Source organism: Diadema antillarum, unplaced genomic scaffold (assembly GCF_040938485.1).
Source record: "Diadema antillarum isolate AM-2024a unplaced genomic scaffold, OU_Dant_1.0 scf00000186, whole genome shotgun sequence".
NCBI lineage: Eukaryota > Metazoa > Echinodermata > Echinoidea > Diadematoida > Diadematidae > Diadema > Diadema antillarum.
Window position 1 is genome coordinate 791,885 of NW_027271075.1, and position 19,896 is coordinate 811,780.

Consider the following 19,896-nt stretch of genomic DNA (forward strand, 5'->3'; position numbering starts at 1 on the left):
AGTTTTAAAGACAGAGTAAGAGTTTAACAGTCCCCCAAAATATAGATTCATCAAACTGTCATTGAAATGTACTTATGGTCAAGCAAACATTTCGTCTTAAAGAGATGTATGGCTGCTAGAAGATTATAAATAGGTGAGCAAAATGCTGTGAATTTCATCGTGCTCATCTCACATTCGATAGCAGAGACTCGTAATAGCTGACTCCGGCTTTTCGTCGACTACATTTCAAGGTGATAACGTAAGCTTATTTGCTTTTACAGAATGATTGTAGATGAACGCTTGATTTGCTTGTGTAATATTGTTATTATTAGGCAGAATATGATATACTAGTTTATATTATCAACGGCCTGTTGTTTTTGTATTCGTACTTATACAATTTACTGCCACCTATATGAAGGTAGGGACTAGTTAACTTATCTCAGCTGGAATGATTACCACATTTTAGCCAATCTTTATCACGTCAGATGACGAAGAACACGTGCTGTAATATTGCCTGTGAAACATAATTATGAAATAAAACGCGTACGTAAAACGCACTCGGTATATATTCATAATCGGATAACCAAAATGTGAGCATTTTATCAACTGTTTATGTCGGTATCGAATTAAGCGCCAGGCAACGGCAGGAGCGTCCAAGCACGGACATGTGCGCTACACCCAAGGTAGTATAGCCGACCATTACTATTGTAATTATTATATGATCTGCATAGAATTATTACTTTATTATCGTTTTTGTATCAGAATCTATAGAGTAAACAAATAAAAGTAGATTAATCCCTGCATTGCACCAGGCTGAATGTAAATCATTCCTTTATTCAAATTATTGCAGTCTACAAACAACCTCCCTGCACAATTATGAAGCTCGCCCTGGTACTGCTCGGCCTCCTGATGACCGTCTCTCTCGGCAGCTCGGCCCCCAGCCGAGAAGACCTGAAGAAGGAAACTCTGGAAAGCCTGGCCAAAGGTATAAAGGTCGCATCTGCTCCCAGTAGCATGCGGGACAACTGTCCGTTCTATTTCTCAATAGGAAAACCCTCTTATATCTCAAAATGTGGAAAATATAGTGTACCAGATGACGATTGTAATAAACACGCTGCTATTGCTTTACTGTAGAAAGAAAAGAACTATACACTGTACATTACGGTAGCTGTACAACTGTTGTTTTTGCATGTTTACTTGTTTGTGTGTCTGTTTGTTTGTTTGTTTGTTTGTGTGTGTGTTTCTAGGGGAGCAATAATATATGAGTAAGCGGGGGACAGGTGGCTGTATATAAAGGTTAAAAAAAGAAGATAATTGCCAATTATGGCAAGAAGAAGATTTTATGACAGAATAGACACATAGTTTAATATGGACAGCAGGAAAGGAAAATGTTACTAAAAGGGTGAAAAAAAAAGAAGGTTCTTTTAAACTTTGAGCTATCGAGCATCGTGATTTATGATATAGTCGCCCTCATGGTCTGCATGTAAAAGCCAATATTATTCAATACTGTACTAAAGGAAAAGGACTTAAAGAAAATGTAATACTAAAATAGGCCATCAACTTGTGCCAATAATATACTCGGATATAGGCCTAATGGTTGATCTTCATTGCATCTTTTGTTTTGTTTGATTTTTTTTCAGGAGGAAGGCAATAATGATTCAGAACAATGATGAAATTGACACCCTTGTAACAATATTTTACTCTGCCATTGTGTTCACTGCAATTCCGCACGTATAGATAACTTCCGCACCGAAGGCTTCTGGGATTCTCTGAAGAGTTATGGAAGCAAAGCCTTGGCAGGAGCCAAGAAAGGGTGCGCGCTGGTAAATGGCGCATCCGACGCAGAGCTAGGTAAGCTATATCATAGAAAAAAAAATCAAGACGAAAAGGCAGACGCAATTCCGTTCAATTGAATTAAATCAAATCACATTTAATTTAGTTCAATTCAACTCAGGTGAATCCAGATCAATGATTCTAAACTGCCATCGACGGAAAAGTAATATACAAATCATATATCCACATCTAAAAATTATTACATAATATATACACATGAACAATGTACCCCCAATCAAATAGCGTAACTTTTTAACTACATTAGTTTTGAACAGAATAAACTGATACGGGTATTCCCTAGATATTACATTGATTAGCTTCTGAATGAGAATGGGAAAGATGTGCTGAGTCTTCCATGGGTGAGCACACATAGAACACAAAAAATAGTGATTTCCAAAAGTCACAAGAGTCTTTTTTTTTTGGGGGGGGGGTCTGATGTGAAAGGAATTTCATAAATAGCATATGTATTTATGTCATATCAACAGGGCGTGCGCCCCCTTTTTTTTGTTAAAGCAAAAGAAATAAAAAGACAAAAATTAAATGAAACCGTAAGTAGCACCAGAAATATTTTGCCCCCCCCCCTTTATGGAATTCCTGGATCCGTCCCTGACATTGGAATTATAAATTGTATTAGCAACATTGCTATCAATGTGATAATCATATCTACAATTGTAGTAATGATGAAAATTGTTATAATGATAACTAATGTAATTGTCATCGTCATTATCCTTATAATATCATCGTTTCCATCATACTCGCCATCGTTGCGTCTTTGGTGTTCGTTGCCGCAATCATGGTAATGACATGACCACGCTTTTATCCTCCAGCCTTCCGTATGTCGAGGGCCTTTCCCGAGGCCGTGTCGGAGGACGAATTCCAAGAAGACTGGGACCTCGGTACCATCATGAGCGGAGTCAAAGCAGGTTGCAGTATGCTTCATTAGAATCGTCAGGAGTCATTGAAAGTAAGTAGTGCATTTACGCACCTTTTTCCCCATGATAATTATTCACTTGCATTCAAATAATACCAACAACGGCAATTTAATTTACCAAGGAGGTACTACTACAATATTCATCACTGGTCTTGTTTGTCATGCTCAATGAACAAGAATATTTCCTTTAGCGAGTGATATTTCAGCACTGAAAAAAGTAGACACTTATGATTGTAACACAAATACAATTTTTCATTGGTAAGAACAAACAAATAAAATGAAAATATATGCAGTACACCGATATAAAAAAATAGAAGCATTTTATATCTGAAACTTAAACAATACCATTCCTAAATCAGCTCCCCTATCCGTCCTTCGTATAAATAATTATCACGTCACTATAACGCCATTACGGCTATTGATAACGTCATTCCCAACACAGCGATGCAAGAGTGTACTAGTGTTATATCACACACGCAGACAATATATTACATTCATAATTAAGTAAATACAATGTACGTAAATGTAAATGCATTTCGCGCAAATACATACGCAGGTATAGACATGAGCACACACATATATTATATGAAAATAAATTAAGTTTGAAGTAGATAATGATGCGCAAATATATGAATACATTATCACATTATTATGTATTTACTAAATACTATATTAACAAGGTAGAAATCAATACACTTGAGCTGTTCAAACGGTTGTATAGCTCTGGCAGGACATCATGGATGTTATGGTAATAAGAGGTAATGTTTTCCAAAAAAGTTAAGTGATAAAAGTATGGTGTGATTTCAATTCATCCCCTTTCTCCCTTTTCTCTTTTTCTCTACAGTTCGGCGACATTAGACATGGATGTTGGACATGGATATGGAATCAGACGGGAACGCTAGTTTGAAAGTCAGTTATTGACTTACTTGTAATTGTTTGTCTTTTTAAGCACTTCGTGATATTGAATTTAGATTCAGTTTCTTCTTTGTGTCATCGACTTATTTCGTACCCCAAATCCTAAAGGAGACGTAATTCTCATACATTATGTGATCTAAAGTAAGACTGCGAATAACATTCTTAAGGAATATGTGACCACTTTGCTTCCTTTCAACGAGCTGAACTTGTTAACTCACCAATGCTGAATGATTTTAGTAACCCACTACCTCAATAAAATGATCATAAAATCATAATCACAGTGAATGGATAAAATCGTTCCTTGATATACGCTTGTCGGTGTTATCCACACAATAAATTTGCTTATGTGCGCTTGAGTGTGTGTGTGTGTGTGTGTTTGTGTGTTCGTGTGTGCGTGTGCGTGTGCGTGTGTGTGTGTGTATGTGTGTGTGTGTGTTTGTGTGTTCGTGTGTGCGTGTGCGTGTGCGTGTGTGTGTGTGTATGTGTGTGTGTGTGTGTGTGTGTGTACGTGTGTGTGTGTGTGTGTGTGTGTGCAATTACATGAATGTAATTTTACTGAACCTTTACTGGCTGGCGCCAATTCGGCTGTGATGAGATTTGAAGCGACGGGAATTCGTGTTCAACCACCTCTTAGCTATAAATTATATACCCTCTCTTGACAAGCCGCGGAAGGTGAAGTAGGGAAAGTAGTCGGTCCCGTGGTGGCTTGCTCAATGCAACTGGTTCCTTTGTGGCCACGCACACTTTTTTGTGTGTTTTAAGTGATCTTTTTATTAATTCCATTTCCTTTGAAAATATAACAATTAAAAAAAAATACATATACCTTATACATAACATTTGTCATAAATCTTCATACATGTATGAGACATATTCCATAAAACAAAAATAACCATTCAATTCATTTTAAGGCAGAAATCAAACAAGAAAAAGAAAAAAAGATGATAGGATGAACCGAACAATTTCTTTTTAACTACAAAAAAGATACATATGCAGTTGTAGGCAATTTAGCCAAACACTAAAAGAACAGAAAATGGAATTTCTATTATATTAAAAGAACAATAGCAGCAAAAAAACAAAACAAAACACCCTCGTTCACGCACACACACACACTCACACACACACACACACACACACATACACACACTCTTTCTGTTTTAAAAAAAAAAAAACAGAAAGAGGGGGCTCGCGCCCGGTGCGCCCCCCCCCCCCCTGAATACGCCACTACACATGAACTTGAAAAGAGAAAGCGCTCAACCCATTCAGCTTTTGTTGTCTGTTTTTTTTTTCTTTCTTTCTTTTTTTCCCCAAATGGTATTTGGGTGGCAAAGAATCGAGATTAAAGTATACGTGTACAACAGAATTAATGTTGGAAATCAGAGATATATAATCATAAGATGAAAGTTTGTGTCCCGGCAATGTTGCAACATGACATTAAAACGACCACTCCACGAACTGGAAACGATTGATAACAATCGAGTGATGCAAAACAATGGGGTAAGACGAAATTAATTACAGGTTTTATATTTTACCACAACGAATGACTTGTATTCTCATTGCTTGAAAGTCGGGGATATATATATATATATATATATATATATTTTTTTTTTTTTTTTTTTTTTTGCTTTGATGTAAGCAAGCATTGATGTACACTATTAGTTCCGTTATTTATCATTAAGTCGGAAAGTATGACATATTTCGCAGGAAGGGAAATTTCGTCGTTCTAAAAGGGTCCGATATCATGAGGAAAAGAATAGTATCTGTGAATGAGCTTAATGAATTAACGTTTAGGGAAATTCGGAACAGGGGAAAGGTATTGATTGATTGATTGACTGACTGATTGATTGATTGATTGATTGATTGATTGATTGAGTTTTATTCCGCTTTTCTTTTGCATACATATTACGTGTAATTTGATGTCATTTAAACAAACTAATCGAGAGTAATATCATTTCAATCTAACAGCTAAAACAGGTATAAGAGATTAATTCAAGTGTGGGATATTATTCCACGATAATGCAAAATGAAGATGAGTATTCACCTCCAAGACCCCATTATCACATAAATGAAGACGCAAACCTTAAAGCCGAGAGCAAGTCCAGGCACTCATAATATAAATTGGTCACAGAATTATTTGATTTTATCTGTTGTTGATTTCTTTTTTGTAATTTTTTGTTTTTGTTTGCTTTTTGTTCCTTTGTTTGTTTGTTTTCGGGGGGAGGGATTGTTTTCTGAAACTTGTCAGCATGTTGAATTCATTTATGTTGTTTGTACTTACAATTTCCTATCAGGAAATTTTAATCCTTGTTTGTTTGATGTATGAATGTTTACAAGTGTTGAATTGGCGAATGAGATGAGTATTAATGGGTATCTATAGACATGTGGGTGATGTGCATGTGTTTGTGTGTGTGTGTGTGCTTCTATAGGCACATTGATAACTATGTTAATTATCTCAAAGTGATGCATTTCGCACGTTAATTTGCGTTTTGATAAGATGCTATAGTATATTTGTTATGGTTCTGTTGATGTTATATTTGTCATTGTTGAAACGTTAATCATTCATATTTATGTTGTTATATATATATATAAATATATGTTGCCCTGTATAATGTAGAATTTATTCACCCGGCTACTACTTTACTATTTTGTCAGTAAACTATTATCAATTCAATCCAATAAAAAAAGGAGGAGAAGACAAACTTATTCATCTTATTACACTCTACCAAAAAAAAAAAAAAATAGAATAACGGTCTAACATTCCCCCCAAAATATCGATTCATCAAACTGTCACTAAACTGTACTTGTGGTCACGCAAACATTTCGTCTTAAAGAGATACATGGCTGCTGGAAGTTATAAATAGGTGAACAGAACGCTGTGAATTTCATCGTGCTCTTCTCAACATTCGATTGCAGAGACTCGAAACAGCAGACTCCAACTTTTCGTCGACTACATTCAAGGTGATAACGTAAGCTTATTTGCTTTTACAGAATGATTGTAGATGAATGCCTATTTTTGTTTGTGTGATATTGTCATTATTAAGCAGAATATTATATACTTATTTATATTGTCAACGGCCTGTTGTTTTTGTATTCGTATTTATACAAGTTACTGCCACCTATGAAGGTACACTGTAAAAAATTTGTTTAGTTTCTAAACACCTAACTAAACACTTTTCTGTGACAGTTTAAAAACACTGCGACGCGTTTATTTATTAAACATGTTTAGGAACTAAACACATGCTGTGTTTATTTTCAGCACACCCTAGGTGTTTATCACACACACATGTTTATGTTTTAAACGGTTGTGATGTTTAAAAACTAAACACCTGCTCTGTTTATAGCCTAAACACCAAACGTTTACACCATAATCACTCACAGTGTTTAAATACTAAACACCACACAGTCACATAATCACCCACAGTGTTTAAGATCTAAACACTGAACCAAAAAATAAACATGACGCACTGTTTACGATGTAAACACTGCGACATGTTTATTCGCTGTGACAGATTAAAAACACTGCGACATGTTTATTTGCCATTGAAGTGTTTATTCTCAGAACACATGTCTGATTTTTAGATCGATCACAAAATTGCATACACTAAACATGTGACATGTTTACATATTAAACATCGCAATTTCTCAGTGTTTATATGATACATGTTTACACCTTATACATGCTGAGTGTTTATATGAGACATGTTTACACATCATACATGGTAATTTCCACGTGTTTATATGAGACATGTTAACACATACATTCATACATGGTAATTTCTACGTGTTTAAATGATCATGCATGTTAATTCCCATGTATTTATTAATGTAAAGTGGATTGTTTCCACCTCTTTTTTTTTTGCATGGAATGAGATAAACGCATAACATTATATAGAATTTACCCAGTATGTACCAAATCATCAGCAAACTTACATCGCATAATACCAGGGAAGACCTGGGTTAGCTTTCACAAACATTTTGGCTACAAGAGTCAAAGGCAATTCTCTGAATGCAAGTTATCAAAACATCAATCAAAGCTTGGGCAATATCTGATGAATAATAAGTTAAGTACCGAGTCCAATAAATAAGATAGTCTGATAAAAAAGAGTAAAATCTTACAAGTTAAACAGTAAAAATTTGAATGAAATCGGATGAAAAATAAGGAAGTTATAAAATTTTGAAGTTTTGCTAACTTCTGCAAAGCAGTTAAAAGTGGAATATGCAAATGAGTGAGTTGACCATGCCATAACCTCACAATTTTCCATTGATCGTGTAAAAAAAAATGATGAAATTCAATGTTTATGTTAATGAAATGTGAAACATTATGGTATTGCTGGTTGAATACCTTCAGAAAAGTGATGAGTTAGATATATTAGGACTTGAGCCTCGGGAATAATTGCGTTTGAATGAAAAACTTGACATTAAGTAAGTTGTGAGGGAATGACATGCCCACGTTGCCATTTGCATATTCATATCAACCATTCAAGAACTGTTTCCTCAAAAATTAGCGAAACTTCAAAATGTCATAACTTCCTTATTTTACATCCGATTTCGATCAAAATTTTACCAATGAACTCTTAATATTTTACTCTTTCTTATCAGACTAAATTGTATTTGGACTGCATTTTTCCCTTTAAATATTGCCATATTTTGCTATACGACACAATACTGAGTTAAATGCAAGATACCTGGGAGTCACTGGCATGTACACGAAGACGTAAATGAAATTCCTTCCTATACACACAGTAAAGTCTGTATATGCAGGAAATGGCACACAACTCATTTTGGAGAACAAAAAATATTGCATTAAACAATTACTTTTCAGCCACATGTAATTCTTGGCCTACTTTCAAGAATTACCGTCTTTCTACTGTATTCAGAACTAATTCTTAGAATTGTAAAACAAACTAATAAACTTGTTGATTGTGACTTGCAACTCAACGCTTCGGAAGCTTGACATGTATGTAACACCTCCAGGAACATAACTACAGTCTGTGAAGAAATCCATGCCGACCTTGAAGATTGCATCAATTATTGGCAAAGTACTTTGGGGTGTACCCGAACCAGATTAGGCTCACGGAAAGTTATACCATGCACAACACTATGGTCGTATTGGTACTGGTCAGGGAGTGTAGATGATGCACTCCATCATAAAGAGACCAAAGGAAAAAAAAAATGTTTTCTCTGTATTTAGCCTGTGGTGAACATCTGCACTCCCTGATCAGTACCAATAATGGAACTTAAATACATACATGATATTGTTCTTTTCACTGCGACGATCACTGAAAGTACATGTAGGCTAACAGTACTGTATGGATTTTTCACTTTTGCTATTTTGAGAGAAATATTAGAATGTTAGTGGATTTCAAGGGGTGAGTGAGAAAAAAACTTCTACCTTGCTAGAACCTTGAAGAAAGAAGTCAAACTCAATGGGTATACATGCATAGTCTATTAGAGTCTAATCAGTCTCATCATACTCCACATAATCATGGTATGGAGGGCTACTTTCAATCTCGACACAGCAGAATTTTTGGTAAAGACAAGAGGATATGAAAAAAAAAAATAATGCATTGCAACTGGAGGCGGGAGGGTATGCAAGGCTGTCATGAACACGCGATGTGATCAGCAAGACTCCTCCCTTGACAATTTGTCAGTCAGTTGCAAGACCCCTCCCTGTTTTCCACACATGTTGTACTACATTTCTAATACCTCTCTCCATGTGACCGATTTCAAGAATATCCCAGAAAGAAAATATTAACTACCGAATACTGCATTTCCTATCAGGTCTACAAGAAGATTGCAAAGAATTCCAAACAAATGCAACTACTGGCCTCTTATTTGCGTCCAATATCTGCTGATTGTATTGGAAGCACCTGAGGGAATAAAAATGATATGGCTGATATTTTGATTTGATTTGTTTTGATTTCTATATTACTTTTTGCACAAGAATATACAGAAAGCCACTCGAACAAAGTTCTTGAGAAATATCTTAACAGGGAATTACAATTAGTACATTGGTTGATGAATAAAATGAAGTGAATAAAATTGTTTTTCTTAAGAGTGCGAAACGATTTCGAGCAAGTGTCTTTACATACTAGTATTAGATAAAATTACAATTTTACGTACCAGCTGTTAAAAAAAAAGACAATTACACATATCTATGAGCAATAAGAATGCAGGTGACCATTATCGTAAGCACAGAGGACAATAGAATTGCTTTGTTTTGGATATCTCTGCCATTTCAAAACCAATTTTCATCAAATAAGCATTGAATTCCTCTTCGAATTATATAGGCCCCCTACCTTCATTTTCTTTAGAGGTTCGTCATTATGTAATACACACACGCATACACACACACGGAGAACTGAAGCCCCATCGCATACAAAATCCTATCATCCCCATATGATTTACTTTATTCTAGTGTATACAGGTTTAGATGCACACTGTCAGTGAAGAAAAAAAAATAGAAAGGTTGCTCTAACAGGTGGGATGCCTCCTAATTGGTCTGTAGTGCATCATGACGATGTGAGACATCACATGGCTAGCGGGAAAAAGATTATTAACATTCAAAATTATTATCCATGGTTCATTTCCTTCATATGGCATGTAGGCCTATAGATATACTGTATATCAGTATATCTTGCGATGTCCTTGTAATCCTCAGATGTTTGCACTTTTAGACGGGTTGTATAGAAGTAAGCGCATGCATCTTTCATTCTAATCCAGACAGGTTTGGCGTGATCCCTGATCAATTCTTCCATGATGTACTAGTGCTAGTAAAAAGAAATGATTACACAAGGAAAACAAATCAGTTGGCTTTGCAATACAATGGACTTAACTGCTCCCATAGATTCTGAAAATGAATGGATAGCAAAGAAGTTGACTGAATCCATAAGCAAGTTTAAATTAAAAGGAATGTCAGAGTCCCTTCATCACATTAGCCCTTGGTGTCTTGCGTCAGTTTTTACTTACTTTGCTGAATTTTCTGGAAATAATTCAAGTCTTTTTTGTTGTTGTTGTTGCTTCTTTCTTATTCATCATCATTATCAAGCAGAGTTACGACCATTACTGTATCCTTTGTCTCTTGGGTGAAGATTTTCACATCTGTAATTTACACTTTCAACAATATTTGCAATAAATCAATTTTCCATATTTATTTTACCTAATGGATTAGATTCGGGAGTCGGGAGTAGGTAATTTCCCCCCCCCCCAAAAAAAAACAAACAAACAAACAAACAAACAAACAAACAGAAGAACTTAAAGCATCTAAAATCTGCATTTTATAGAAACTCATTTACATGCCCTTTCATTGATTTGGCTCTGCAATTTTTGAGTACTTACTTGATTTCCACTTTCCACATGGGTAGTATACAGTGATGTACTATCCCCAGTTGATGTAATACTCCGCTGACTGCACCATGCCTCGTTCTCTGCCAGCAGAGGTAATGATGTCTTGCAGAATTTATACAGTCGTCAGGACATCACGTCACCCACTTTAGTGCCATCGCGCATCCCTTTCCAAGACATCCTAATGGGCTTTACATTCAATTTTCACCACCTGTTGAGTTATGAAGAATTTACAGGGAATAAAACTGAATTTCACTCAAAATATAGATCTAGTCACTAACCCATCGTCATTCACATGAAAGATACTTCATAACCTCGTAAATACAGTGAGTTTACCCGCTAGGCCGAGTTTACCCATAACTACGGTACCGGTAATCTGTAGAGTGTAACGTTAGGCCTATTGTATTAACGTTAACAACACTAACACGTTACAGTTACAGCGTTCCCCGTTCAAACGTTAGATTTAGAAATAGAAAACTAAGACAAACGAGCAAAATCTTCAGGGCGTAGCCTATTTCTACGCCTACTACAGTTTTACATTAAACGAGGGCAATTTTGCAATAAATCTTGTTATTCACCGACTTAGCAGACTTACCGCTTTCAAAGTTTCATGCAGGCCGACCAGGCTAGAACTTCTTTATCGCTTCGACGCCATCTTAGCTAGATCCGTTCGTTTAGCTTTTGCTTTACATGCAGTACAACAGTACAGTCAGTGCATGCAGTCGATCGAGTCGTAAGTACAGTGGTGGACGATACCAAGCCTAGAACGAATGCGCACGTACTGTAGGCCTACGCACATCACGCTGCTAGGGCAGCACCAGCCAGCCAATCAGACAGATCCATCCGTACAGGTACCTACGCGCACATCTCCTTTCCCGCCAATTGTGCATTGATTATGGTCATAATTATGCATAGCACGAGTGTGCGCTAGAAGCGCACGCACAGGGCACCACTGCGTGCGTTGTGGCCGCGGCCGTCATGTCACATGCGCTGCTGACTGGTAGAGTACTAGTACTCGTATCACAGTGTTTATGTTAAACATGTGCGGTGTTTAGAACGTGTTTACGAGGCGTTCTAAATGTAAACGCGTCTGTTTACCCTGACAGTAGAAGTGTTTAGGCCTAACCAACAAACATTCGGGTAATGCCCTAAACCATGAACGAAATCATTAACAAAGGCAACTCCCATTTTTTTCTAGCAGTTACAATATAGGACTGTACATGCGAAACCAAAATATAAATTTATTACAGTTGTATTACATATTTTTAGGTTATCCTTTTTCCTTATTGGTTAGGCATTTCAATGAAAGGCCTAAAACATGAATTATTTCATAGTGCCTCTTGATGTCGTAACAGTTTCCACTTTCTCGTGATAAAAGGAAACTAGAAATTGCAATTTACACACCATTTCCAACACTTCTCCATATATACATGGACATATTGAGATTAACATAGCGTGACCAGAATAAACACTCCAACTAAACACTCCAAGCTAAACACTTTAACTCTCAATACTTTACACGTGCTATACACACCGGGTGTTTAAATGTTAAACAAAGTGTTTAGATTTTTAACACTGTGTTTAGTTCATAAACATGTCGCATGTCGCATTTTTTACAGTGTAGGGAAAAGATAACTTATCTCAGTTGGAATGATTGCCACATTTTAGCCAATCTTTATAATGTCAGATGACGAAGAACACGTGCAATATTGCCTGTGACACAAAATTATTAAACAAAACGCGTACACAAAGCGCACTCATTATATATTCATAATCATATAACCAAAATGTGAGTATTTTATCAACTGTTTATGTCGATACCGAATTAAGCGCCAGGAGTGTCCATACACGACATGTGCGCTACACCGAAGCTAGTATAGCCGCCATTGCCATCGTCATTATTATATGATCTGCATAAACTTATTACTTTATTATCGTTTTTATACCGGAACCTTCAGAGTAAACAAATCAAAGTAGATTAATTCCTGCATTGCACCAGCCTATCACCTGAATGTAAATCATTCCTTTATTCAAATCATTGCAGTGTACAAAAAACCTCCCAGAACAATCATGAAGCTCGCCCTGGTACTGCTCGGCCTCCTGATGACCGTCTCTCTCGGCAGCTCGGCCCCCAGCCGAGAAGACCTGGAGAAGGAAATGCTGGAAAGCCTGGCCAAAGGTAAAGGTCGCATCTGCTTCTAGTAGCATGCGGAACAACTGTCCGTTCCATTTCTCAATACAAAATCCTCTTATCTCTCAAAATGTGGAAAATATAATGTAACAGATGACGATTGTAATAAGCATGCTGCTATGGCTTTACGGTATATAGAAAGAAAACTACATTACGATAATTGTACAATTGATTTTTTGTTTGTTTGTTTGTTTGTTTGTTGTTGATGTTTTTTGTGTTTTTTTTTTTGGGGGGGGGGGGGGTAATAAAATAAGAGTAGGGGGAACATCTGACAGACCCAAGAAGTGAATTTGGAGGCTGTATATAAAGGGTCAAAGAAAAATAAAAGAAATCGAGCGATAACGGCCAATATGACGAGAGAAACTGTTTGAGATAGAGTAGATACATGTAGTTTAATACGGATAGAAGGAAAGGTATATATAAGGGTGAAAAGGGGGTTTATTTATTATGGTTTGTAAATGTTCAAAAAATACAGTATAAGAATTGGTGGGCAACATTTGACGAAAGAAAAAAACAACTATAGAATTAGAGTGATATTTCAAGCCATCTGACTAGTCATCTAAGTGTCAAAACATGTGTCTTGTTGTAGTTATAGGCAATATGCGCGATGTGCTCCCGCAAAACAGTTATTACTGGTCAGAGCTATTAACTGCAAATTTTAGTACTTGTTTGTTTATTTGTTTGATTTTTCCTACTATAAACTTGACTTCGACCAGTGAACAGCCGTCCCTGGGCTGTGGCTGTTGTAAAAATTTAGGAAATTCTGTGTTTAATATAGCAGCTACTGACAACAATATGAAAGTTTATGTTGAGTGTGACAACGCAATAGTAACTTTCAAACTTTGAGCTATCGAGCATTGTCATTTATGATATATTTGCCCTCATTTGGTCTGCATGTAAAAGCCAACATGCAATACGCAGTTAATGGAAAAGGACTTAAAGAAAAACGTAATACTATAGGAGACCATCAACTTGTGCCATTAATTATACCTACATTCGGATATAGGCCTAATGGTTGATCTTTTGTTATGTTGGATTTTTTTTTTTCTTCAGGAGAAAGGTAATAATGATTCAGAACAAGGTCAATGAACAATGATGAAATTGACACTCTTGTAACAATATTTTACTCTGCCATTGTGTTCACTGCAATTCCACACGAAGATAACTTCCGCACCGAAGGCATTTTCGGTACTCTGAAGCGCATTGGCCAGAAAGGATGCGGGCTGGTAAATGGTGCATCCGACGCAGAGCTGGGTAAGTTATAGAAAAAAAAAATCAAGCCGAAAAGGTAAACGTAATTCCGTTCAATTTGATTAAATCAAATCATATTCAATTTAGTTCAATTCAATTCAGTTCAATTCAATTCAGTTCAATTCAATTCAAGTGTATCCAAATCAATGATTCTATACTCCAATCGAAGAAAAAGTAATTTACAAAATGATATATGTACATATAAAAATAATCAAAATAGCGACATGGTTTTGAACAGAATAAACTGGTAGGGGTGTTCCTTAGATACTCTATTGATTAGCTTCTGAGTGAGAATGGGAAAGATGTGCTGAGTATTGCATGGGTGAGAACACATTGAACACAAAATGATAATTTCCAAAAGTCACAAGAGTCATTTTTTTTTTTTGGGGGGGGGGGAGGGGTCTGATGTGAAATAAGTTTCATAAATAGTACTAAACTCTTCAATAAATAAAGCATATGCATTTATGCCATATCAACAGTATAGCTTACATTTATCATTTCTTGTTTCATCTTTGCAGTGTGGAAACACGACAAAAATATTAGCAACTACTTCGTTTGTTCACGCAACATGTGCTGTTTGATGCACATTGGTAACAATGTCTGGCGTAAATTCTTTCAATAAACTAAATTGATATTGCAACTCTAGGAGCGTTGAACGTAGCCGTTTACCCAGACAGTGTGCTCAACCAACCGTATATATAGACATATAGATAACTATATGATGGACGCATTGATAATGCAGAAAGATTAGTAAAACACTCTCTGAAGGTTTTTCGGAGAATGATTACAATCCGTTCAACTGTTCAAAAGCTACATTTCAAGTTGTTGGATAATTTCATGTGCTTCCCTCACTAGGTACAATTTTAACCAGAAATTTTATAAGTGTTCATTAATCTGATATTTTGCCGATTTCACATACCCTTGGCCTATTACTAAGATAGGATATAGGCGGATTCTTTTTTTCTCTCTCATAATTTCTATATCCATGCGTCTTCCCATTTTATTATATTTATGGTGTGTAGTTATTGCTCCCTGACATCATCAATAGGTCCAAGACTTCTTAATAATGTTTGTTACCATCTCAAGTCTTAGTATTGTGATTTCTGGTGTGAAAAATATAAAATATTGACAACCGAATTCATGATGATTGTGAAGAGTGACAATGACGACAATGATTTATGTTAAATGGTACTGTTAACATTCACTGGCGGATCCAGGGGTCTTGTTAAAGCAAAAGAAATTTAAAAAAAAATGAAATGAAACTCGTAAGTAGCACCAGAAATACCCCCCCCCCCCTTTATTGAATTCCTGGATCCGCCAATGACATTTGTATTATAAATTGTATTAGTAACATTGCTATTAGTGTGATTATCGTATCTATACAATATTGATGACACTTCCTATAATAATAATAATTATAGTCATTGTCATCGTCATCATACTAATAACATCATCGTTTTCATCATATTCGCCATCGTTGCGTCTTTGGTGCCCGTTGCCGCAATCATGGTAATGACGTGAACACGCTTTTATCCGCCAGCCTTCCGTATGTCGAGGGCCTTTCCCGAGGCCGTGTCGGAGGACGATTTCCAGGAAGACTTTTTGGGAAAAATCGTCAGAGCAGGCTGCAGAATGATTCATTAGAATCGTCAGGAGTTCATTGGAAGCAAGTAATGCATTCACGCACCTTTTTTTCCCGTAATAATTATCACATTCACTCCTATTGAAATAAAACCAACAACGGCAATTTAATTTACCAAGGAGGTACTACAACACAGGCTCTATGGTATTACTGTATGATATTATTATGTATGTATATATTTAATATGTGTATATTTATTACTGGTCTTGTCCGTCATGCTCAATGGACAAGAATATTTCCTTTAGTGAGTAATATTTTAGCACTGTGGAAATAGGAATTTATGATTGAAACACAAAATTTCATTTTTCATTGGTAACAAAAAAAAATACTTGCAGTACAGCGAAATTGCATCAGAATGGAAGCGTGTTATATCTGAAACTTTAACAAGCCCATCCCCCATTCAGCTCTCTTTATCCACCTTTCCTATAATGTCATTGTAATTATTACGTCATTCCCAATACAGCGATGCAAGAGTGTGTGTATGTAATGTATACTAAGTACATCACACACGTAGACAATTTATCACATGTACCAAGTAAATACGTCAATACAAATGCACATCACGCAAACACATGATCACACACGCACACAAAGCACCACACATTATACATTGTAAGAAGATAAATTAAGTAGATAATGATACCCAAATCTTTATATGAATACACTATATTGTGAATATACACAATGCTATATTAACAAGGTGGATATCTGTACCACTTGAGCTGCTCAAACGGTAGTATCTTTATATGAAGGACATAATGGATGTTATGGTAATAAGGGGTAATGTTTTCCCAAAATCAAGTGATAAAAGTGTGGTGTGATTTCAATTCATCTCCTTTCTCCGTTATGTCTTTGTCTCTACAGATAGGCGACATTAGACATGGATGTTGGACATGGAATCAGACGCAAACGCTAGTTTGAAAGTCAGAAATTGACTAGTTGTTTTTTTAACACTTCGTAATATTGAATTTAGACCAAGTTTCTTCTTTGTATTATCGACTTCTTTCGTAATACTCCAAATCCTAAAGGAGACGTAATTCTCATACATAATGTGATCTAGAGTAAGATTGAGAAAAATATTCTGGAGGAATATTTTGTCACTTTTCTTCCTTTCAACGAGCTGAACACTATTTCTTTACTCACCAATGCTGAGTGATTTTGGTAACTCACCACCTCAATAAAATAGTCATAAAATCATAATCACAGGGAATGGATAAAATCGTTGGTTGATATACGCTTGTCGGTGTTGTCGACACAATATTACAGTTTGCATGTGTGTACGTGTGTGTGTGTTGGTGTGTGTGTGTGTGTGTGTGTGTGTGTGTGTGTTGGTGTGTTCGTGTGTTTGTGTGTGTATGTGTACGTGTGTGTGTGTGTGTGTGTGTTTGCGTGTGTGTGTACGTGTGTGTGTGTGTGTGTGTGTGTGTGTGTGTGTGTGTGCAATTACATGAATGTAATTTTACTGAGCCTTTACTGGCTGGCGTCAATACGTGATTCGGCTGCGACATTTGAAGTGACGGGATGTGGAGCCGGGAAATGTGCCTACGCCGGGAATTGTGCAAACGTCTCGCCGGGAAATGCGCAAACGCCGGGGAATGTGCAAACGTCTCGCCGGGAAATGTGCAAATTTCATCAACGGGAAATGTGCAAACATGACGCCGGGAAATGTGCAAAAGTTCAATTTTGCCGGGAAATGTGCAAACGTCGCCGGGAAATGTGCAAATCATTTACTTTAGCGACATTGTATATAAATATAGTAGATAAACTCCATATCAAAACTGCCCATGAACTTCCACCATTTAGATTTTCTTACTGAAATTCTTGACATATTTTCAACAAAATTGGCAGGTAGCACGATTATGGCAATGGGATCTCAATCTGTTTATAGTAGCCACCTCCTCCCCCCCCCCCCTCCCGAAAAAAAGGGAGGGGTCCTCAAAGTCCCAAAACTGCGGTTTTATCGAAATTCTTAACCAAATGAGAATGAGCTAGGTTGGTTCTTTAAAGACATTGATGACAGTATAGTTCAAGTTTAATGGCAGATCCAGGGATGCAGGGCACGGGGCCATAAGTGGGGAGGAGTCTTCAAATCGACAAGCCTCAGAGTCCCTAAACTAGTGCTATGAAGACATTAATGACTGAAATTGCATGTTTGATTATGACGGATTCAGGGGTGCCCGGATCGCGGGGGGGGGGGGGGTGATGGGGAGGAGGGGGATTTTCTACATTTTCAGTATCTTCTTGAAAAGTCTACAACAGATTTTCACTAAACTTGTCAGATAGCCTCATTGCGGTGATAGGCCCGTTTCATAAAACTTGTCATCAGTGACAACTGCCACATTTCTATGACAAATTTGCTCTCAGCCAATCAGATGCAAGGATTTCAGTAGCTTGTCATATCTATGACAACTTGTCACTGATGACAAGTTTTATGAAACGGGCCCATGATCTTTATAAGTTGAAATTAACCCCCAATCCTCCGCCCCCACCCCCGGCCGAAGGGGGGGGGGGGAGTTGAAGCCTCAGAGTCCCTAATTTTGTCCCTGATTTTTTAATCTTCTTCTGTCGAAGAAGAAAGATAGAGCTAAGTTAGTGCCTTGAAGACATTAATGACTGAAATTTCATGTTTGATAATGGCGGATCCAGGGGTGCCCTGATTGGGGGGGGGGGGGGGGTGACATAAAGGAGGGGGATTGTATACATTTACTGCATCTTCTTGATAAATCTCAAGAAGGATTTTCACCAAACTACCAAAGATACCAAAGATACCATCTTTACGGTGATATGGCTTTATATGGTAAAATGAGCCCCACCCGCTCCAACCGCCAAAGGGGGGAGGGGGAGGAGTTGAAGCTTCAGGTCCCTAAACTCTGGAATTTGTAATCTTCTTCTGTCGAACCGAAGAATATGGAACTACGTTATATAAAGACACTCAGTTACTAAAATTTCAGGTTGGATTATGACGGGTCCAGGAGTGCCCTGGGGGGTGTGAGGGGGAGGAGGGGGATTTTCCACATTTTCTGCATAGTCTTTGTAAAATCTATGACGGATTTTCACCAAACTTGGCAGATAGTATATTTATGGTGATTTGATCTTAATTTGTTAAAATGAACCCCCCCCCCCCCGCCGAAGAGGAGGGGGGGGGGGGTTGAACCCTCAGAGTCCCTATACTCTGATTTTTTTTTTTAACTTCTGTCGAACCGAAAAAGTTAGTGCTATAAAGACATTAATGACCGAAATCTCATGTTTGATTATGGCGGGTCTAGGGGTGCTCTGATCGGGGGTAGGTGAGGGTGAGGGGGAGGAGGGGGATTTTTAAAATTTTTTCCATCTTCTTGAAAGATCTATGACGAATTTTCACCAAACTTGGCAGATAGTATCTTTATATTACTGTATGTACAGTTAATGCATGATGTAGGTTCAAGTTTACTATGACAGATGAAATGATGCCCAAAAATAGTCCAGTCAAATATGGAATGACCCAAAACAAATTGCAACAGACACCATTCCACTGGCATTTAACCTGGAAGAGCTATCAAAATAACATATTAAAAGTTCCCTATAAATCGAGTGGTGGATCAATGCCTAATTTGCATATATTCAAAATTGCCGCCACGTAACCTATTTAAGCTTATATCCTGAGACTTAAAACCCATAGAAAGTTAGTTCTTGTTTCTAAACCTATGTTTTTTTAGGTCAAGGAACACAATTATGACACCAGAAGTAACTTTAAAGTATTCCTTTGTACATAATTTGCATGAATTTACATATAAATGCATCCAAAATGGCTACATAATGGCCTGTTAATATCTC